The sequence below is a fragment of the Aethalodelphis obliquidens genome, unplaced genomic scaffold (assembly GCF_003676395.1).
Source record: "Aethalodelphis obliquidens isolate GAN/ISIS:26980383/991018 unplaced genomic scaffold, ASM367639v1 scaffold15, whole genome shotgun sequence".
NCBI classification, from domain to species: Eukaryota; Metazoa; Chordata; class Mammalia; order Artiodactyla; family Delphinidae; genus Aethalodelphis; species Aethalodelphis obliquidens.
This window is the reverse complement of record NW_020837959.1, coordinates 7147760-7154714: the sequence shown is the minus strand read 5'-3', so window position 1 is coordinate 7154714 and position 6955 is coordinate 7147760. Positions and strand designations below refer to the sequence as shown.

Sequence of the window (6955 nt, the reverse complement as noted above, 5' to 3'; positions counted from 1 at the left end):
CAAAGTGAAATTAAGCTGAGTAATAATAACCTCCTCCCTTCTGCCTTCTTTAAATAAATACATTCGAACATAAAACCTTGCATTGTGGCATGAGGCTTACAGCTTCTTTTACCTTTAATGACACCAGGCAAACCACGGGTTAAGAATGATATGTTAATGAGAGAAGGGAGTAGAGGCAGCGCCAGGATGTAAAGAACTTTTATTCTTCATGATTGTGCGGAGAGTTTCCTTCACTTGTTAGCCTCCATGCATTTTTGTAACACATAAAAGACCATATGGACTTCCAATTGTAAAGGCACTTTGACTTGGGTGTTTATATTGCTTTGCCAAGAATTTACATTTCCTTAATGGTAGATTCAGCCTTCAGGGACTACTTCCTCTTTCCTCAGCCTACAAACCCAAAGACACTCTTTGATCATCTCCTATCCCTCTGACCCCTGAGCTCCTCTGCACACCCCTCTTTCTTGTTCCCTAAAAACTCTTGTTTATCCCCCTAGTTTAATTGAGAAATTGACCACTTAGATTTAAGTATTCTTCTCCAACCCATGTTCTGCTTTATTCCAATCTCTCAAACTAGATACCACCTATTATAGTTATATAGAACTAGTGTTCATTTATATTTACCCATATAGTTAAATCACACTTTTAACCAGTGTTTTTATGCGTCAAATCTACACTCTAAAATCATTTTCTTCATTCCTGAAACGTGTCTTTCACAATTTACTTAGTGAAAGTATGTTGGTGATAAAAATTTTTGAGTTTTAGATGTCAAAAATTGTAAGATTTCATTCTTGATTGGAATTTTGAATTTTAAGTTCTATTTTCTCTTAGAACATAACAATTATTATCTCACTGCTTTCTGGCTTTCTATCATTGTTGCCGTCACTTAGTCAACGGTCAGCCTAATGGCTCTTCGCATTTGTCTTTTCTCCCTGAATGTTTTAAATTTATTTTTTCTTCAAAGTCCCTTCACTTCAGTGTGAAATGTCTAGGTGTGGATTACCTTTTACTTGTAATTTCTATGCTTCCTGGATCTGAAGTTTACTGTCTACTAGCTGGAAAACTTTCAGACACTATTTCTTTGAATAGTGCCTCTTAAAGTTGGTTTCCCCTTCTTTCCTTTTGGAAAATTAATTAAATGTATATTAAAATGTTTCTATTTTCTACACAGTTTTTAACATTTCTTTCATTGTTCCGTGTCTTTTTCTCTCTGGACTGTATTCTGATATGTCCTTTTCTCTCTGGACTGTATTCTGATAGCTTTGAGGATATCTCTCCATCTATGTCTAATCCATTGAGTTGCAATTTTTCAATTGCAGTTTTCATTTCCAGGTATTCTTTTCATTATTTTTAAAACCTGTTGGTTTATTTCTTAAATGTTGCTCATGTTTTCATAATTGCCTTCCTAAAAGCATATTAAACATACTTATTCTATATTTTGTGAGTGATAACTCCAAAACCTGAAGTCTCTGTGTTGTGTGTGTCAGTGCTCATTCATGGTACCAAGCTGCCCTGGGTATTTTATGATCTGTCACTGTGAGTCCCAAATTCTTTGAGGCCTAGGTTGAAGTTTGTTTGTTTTTCTTTAAAGGTTTGCGTTTTCTTCTGAAAATGCCTGAGAATAATAACAATCTTAGTCAACTATAAATTAAATACTTTTCTTGAGGATTTGGGGGATATATAAGTTTAATGAATATATACATCAAAACCACATGAGGCATGATTTGTAACTGAATTTTCAGGGAAAATTTTCCCCTTCTATCTAGAACTGAGGTTTAAAAGAATCAGGAATATTTTTTGACTCTTTACTTAGTGGAATATTTGTACACTTTTTACCTTTAAATATGGGTATAGCTTATAGGATCTCAGTTTCATGCAACAAAATTCATTGTCTTTTTCCCTATAAATTCCATCACCATTTCCCCCTAGTTAGGAATCTTCACTGCCCTTGACCCCTGTAATTCCCTCACTTTCCCACATCTATTGATGGTGATATGGCTTGCATTTTAGTCCCTGGACGTAGGGTTCTATCTCAATTTACCAAATGCAAACGAGCCCATAACACTGCTGATTTTCTTCTAGATGATCTGATCCTGTGCGTATGCTTATTTTAAAAATCTGTATTATACACAAAATGTTCTCAATACTTATTTTGAAATGAATAGATAAATGAATAGTGCAGTCCAATAAACAAAAAGTTTTCAAAGTCTACAACAAACAACAGTGGCTTGTTCATGATAAAATACAAGATTGTATCCTGTGCCAAATATAAGATAAACTAATTATATGGTCATTGAAGGAATAAGTGCCCCATCATCATTTCTAAAACTTTTATTATTGTTATGGTATACTTGTCATTAGGATAAAAGTTATGTTGCAATTATGCAACCATTACGCTATTAAGTTATTCCCTCTCCCTCCTAGCTTTCGCTATCTCAAACCATAAAACCATCTGGGAATCTCTTCTGGCACAAAACATACATTTGGGAAGAGCATGCAATTTTATTTTTGCTCATAAGCCATATAAATTCTATTCAGAGCATCTTCTATAACATCTCTACAGTTAGATTTCAACCTAAAAATAAATTCTTAAATATTAAATAGATCCGGTTGTTACTGTTTCTTAATGAATTAGTAACCAAACCCCCCTTTTATGACCAAAGGCACTATAATATCCTTGGGTTTTTAGGGTCAGATTCAAATACACGGCAACATATTTTGTTTAGATTGGCAGTGCACATTTTTTTGATACAATTAAACCCTGGAGTCGGCCACCCTCTCTGCTCTCAGGTGGAGTGTCCCTCTCTGTATTCTTTGGATCCTAAGTGTTTGAAGAGCACCTTATCTCTGAGAACATGGGTTTCAGGAATACATTGCCTGGATCTCCCACCCATTAGTTTTGCCCCATTATTATTCACCACCTGCAACATGGGATGATAAAGAAACTTATCACGTAAGGTAATTATCATTTTTAACTGAATCAATACACATAAGGTGCTTAGAAGTGTGTCTAGCACTGAAAAAATTCCTTACTATATGACTCGTAGTAGCAGCAGGAGTAATGTCTTAATTCCCGTGGATTTTAATACAGTTAGGGGCTCAATGTTTCAAGTCTAAATAGTTCCACAAGCTTCAAAATGTTCAACTTTCCTCTGATTCTTCTACCGTTAGAAGAATGACACACCAACTTGATATTACTTGTGCAATCTTTTTCTCTGCTGAACACTGATGTTATCCTTTGTCTATCATCTCAAATTCACATTTTGTTATTAATCTATTGCTGCTGTGTAATGTGTGGCATAAAATGACACGTCTTTAATATCTCACGGTTTCAAAGGGTCAGGGTTCTGGACACAGCTTAGCTGGGTCCCCTGCTCCAGAATCTCTCACAAGGTTGCAAACAAGGTGTTTTTTTGTACCTTATTGAAGTATCGTTGATTTACAATGGTGTGTTACTTTCAAGTGTATAGCAAAGTGATTCAGTTATATATAGAGAGATATACATTCTTTTTCAGAATCTTTTCCCTTATAGGTTATTACAAGGTATTGAGTATTGTTCCTTGTGCTATAGGTCCTTGTTGGTTATCTCTTTTATATAAAGTAGTGTGTGTATTTTAATCCCAAACTCCTAATTTATCCCTCCCCCTTTTCCCTTTGGCAATGATAAGTTTGTTTTCTGTGAGTCTGTTTCTGTTTTGTAAATAAGTTCATTTGTATCATATTTTAGATTCCACATAAAAGCCATATTACATGATATTTGTCTTTGTCTGACTTACTTCACTTAGTATGATCACCTCTAGGTCCATCCATGTTGCTGCAAATGGCATTATTTCATTCTTTTTAATGGCTGAGTAATATTCCATTGTATATATGTACCACATCTTCTTCATCCATTCATCTGCTCATGGACAGTTCCGTTGCTTCCATGTCTTGGCTATTGTAAATAGTGCTGCAATGAATATTGGGGTGCACGTATCCTTTCAAATTATGGTTTTCTCTGGATACATGCCCAGTAGTGTGATTGCAAGATCATATAGTAGCTCTATTTTTAGTTTTTTAAGGAACTTCCATACCGTTTTGACCAGGACTGGAGTCTGATTTGAAAGCCTGCCTGGAGAATTGTGTCTTCTCACTGTTCAACAACACATAGCATTTGTTTCAATTGGACATGCTTCATAGCCCTCTCAGAAATGAATTCCCATTTCAATATCCCTTTATTCAGTAATCAATTCCCAAATACCTACTCTGTTCTTGTATGAGATGTTACGAAGTCATTCTGCCAGCTTGACTTGGAAAGCATCTTGCCACTTCTGGAACATGACCCTACCCCCCAAGTCTTAGCCATTCCTCCACCCCTCACAGAACGTCTTGTCTTCATTCTCCAGACAACAGTACTTGTTCCTTCTTCTTACCTCTCATTTTACATTTAGAACCACACATTTTGGCAGTGAGATTTTCTCCGATTTGTTCATATTGGTCATATGGAAATAGGTATTAATGGAATAACAAATAACTTGAATGTAAAATCCATGCCTTATTTTTGACTTGCACAACCCCCAGCACAGATCTTGGAAATTTGGTACAAATAATAATAACTATTATTAGTAAGTGATTATCTAATTGAATCATTTTTCAACATGGAGATCTTGTTATTTAGTATTAGAAAAGTAATGCTGTGTTCTGTGTAGGATCTTGGAAAACACCGATAGGATTTTTATTTTAAATTGTGGTTTCCTGAATGCACCTTTAGAACAAGTGCCTTTTTTATTCTTTATTCTGGAAGAAATACTACCAATTATAAGTTATCACTGCAATTACAGATTCAAGGCTTGAGTTTACAAATAACACTGAGCAAAAATATTTCCTTCTAAAATACTTTAAGGACAGGTTTTATTTATCATCGTGTATATGTTACAAAATGGTGTGATGAAGTTTTAGCAAATTTAACTAGTTTGGTTAAACAATAATACACATGGTCAGGAAAAGGAAACAAAATCTCTAGTTCCTCAATGTGGCCACAGCCCATTTTAACATACTGCACAGTGTATTTAAAGCTCCGGTCGACAGTCATACATAAGAAAGATTTATGGTACTATACCATGGAATGTTCACTTAGAAGAAGTGCTCACTGAGGTTCCACGATTCTACAACAGAAACGCAGAAGACTTTATTCAGTGTAATGTTGAACACTTTATGTCTCCATTCACTCATGTTTTTCCTCCTAGAGTTTTATCATTTTTCCTTTGGATCTTCATGTTTGTATGCCTCACTGTTTCCTTTAGTCTAATCGCAGACAAGGTAGATCGCTGTCTGTAAACACAACCATATGGATGAAGATGGTAAACAAGGTATTCTAACACATACACTGCTGTGGAGTCAACATACTGAAGAGAAACTGCAAGTTCAAACAGCAAACAGGACCCTCTATAGGAGGATAATAGGTGTAGCCCCAGCACCAAAAGTTTCTGGTTAGATAAACTTTCAGTGGTGTTCTGGTATCCAAAAGATGGAAAATTTCTTTTCCAATGGGGTCTTTAGAATCCCTGCTTCTGCATTCGTGATTTCCATGTGTCTCCCCAGGGCTGTGTCCCATGGAAGAACTGTGTGTACATCTGTCTGTCTTGGGTGCATCAACGCATTTCAACACTCCTTTGCTTGGTACATCTCCTGCTTCTTCACTCATGTAGCCCTACCTTATGTAGGGCTTAAGTCTTCTCCCTAAGTGTATGGGTTCTTCAGGGTTAGTCTGCCAGAAGCCATCTCAGGTTCTCTTGTATGACACAAGCATCGTCACCTGATGTCAAGAACCAATCAGCATCTTCTAGTCAAAGCTCAGGAATGCACTGAGAAGCTTTCATTTTTTCCCAGTAGAATTGGCCCCTGCCTTCTTTGGTGTTTAATCCCACAGTAAGGAAGTCTGTATTTCCTTCTGAACTCATGAACAACACTTTAGTCCAATGCCGGGCCCAAGTAGATTTGACATGTTTGGTTCTTTTCTTTAGATTTTTGAAGCCAGGTCATCATAACCCAGCAAAGATTTTTAACCCTCCAACACGAGTTGTTCAGCTCTGTCTGCGTTCTCACCTGCACGCCAGCTGGCACCTGTGTTAAAGCCCATCTCTCTTTCTAGATGCTTGCGCCCCTTATCATGAAGCTCATTGTGAAGAATAGGCTGTGGGTCACCCCACTCTCCCGAAATAATATTAAATAGCTGAGAATATAAGGGAAAGCTGACTGCTGACCCACAGAGGAAGGAGAAGACACTTAGCCAAGACCTGGAGGCCATTCCCAAAGGCGTGTCTCCTAAAATCTGCAAAGGAAGTCAAGGGACCATGAAAATACACCGTGCTTATCCTTTATCCCATCTCTTCCGGATAGGGCCCCCTCCTGAAAAGTGGGCGCAGGAGATGGGCAGGAGGCTGGAAGCACTCGGTTCACCTGCTCCCTGGAAACTGACAGCACAGGGCCCTATCTTGCCCTCTGGGGGCGACATTGCCCTCCCAGTGTCACTCCTCCTGGCAACGGAGAAGGAGGTGGAGGTTGACTCAGGGATGCCTGGTCACTTGTGGCCTGTTTCAGCTTCAGCAGCAACTCTCCGAGGGCTTCGCCATCCACGCGCTCGGATGGACAGGTGCGTGGTCCACAGAGCTCCCTCCCCAGCATCCTTGCAGTGAGCTCCCCACCCCGTGCCCATCGCGCCCAGCCAGACCACAGAGCAGCCGCCCCGGGTAGGGACTCTAATGAGAAATCTCGACACCGATTCTGATAACATGTTCCTTGGATGTATAGTGCATTTGGAACAGAGGATGAATACATACATCTCTTTTTTTGCTCCCTCTTGAAACTGCTCGAAAGCTACAGTGAAGAGATATTTTAAAAGAAATAAACAGAATTATTAAGGGAAAAAAATGTTAGAAGAGAAAAGAGCAACACCGTTTTCGAAGATGTAAGGCAA

General features: G+C 38.1%; 1 pseudogene; it reads right to left on the bottom strand.

The window, feature by feature from the left end:
- Nucleotides 1-5207: 5207 nt before the first annotated feature.
- LOC113625290 (glycoprotein-N-acetylgalactosamine 3-beta-galactosyltransferase 1 pseudogene) lies at nucleotides 5208-6286 on the bottom strand (annotated as a pseudogene).
- Nucleotides 6287-6955: the final 669 nt, after the last annotated feature.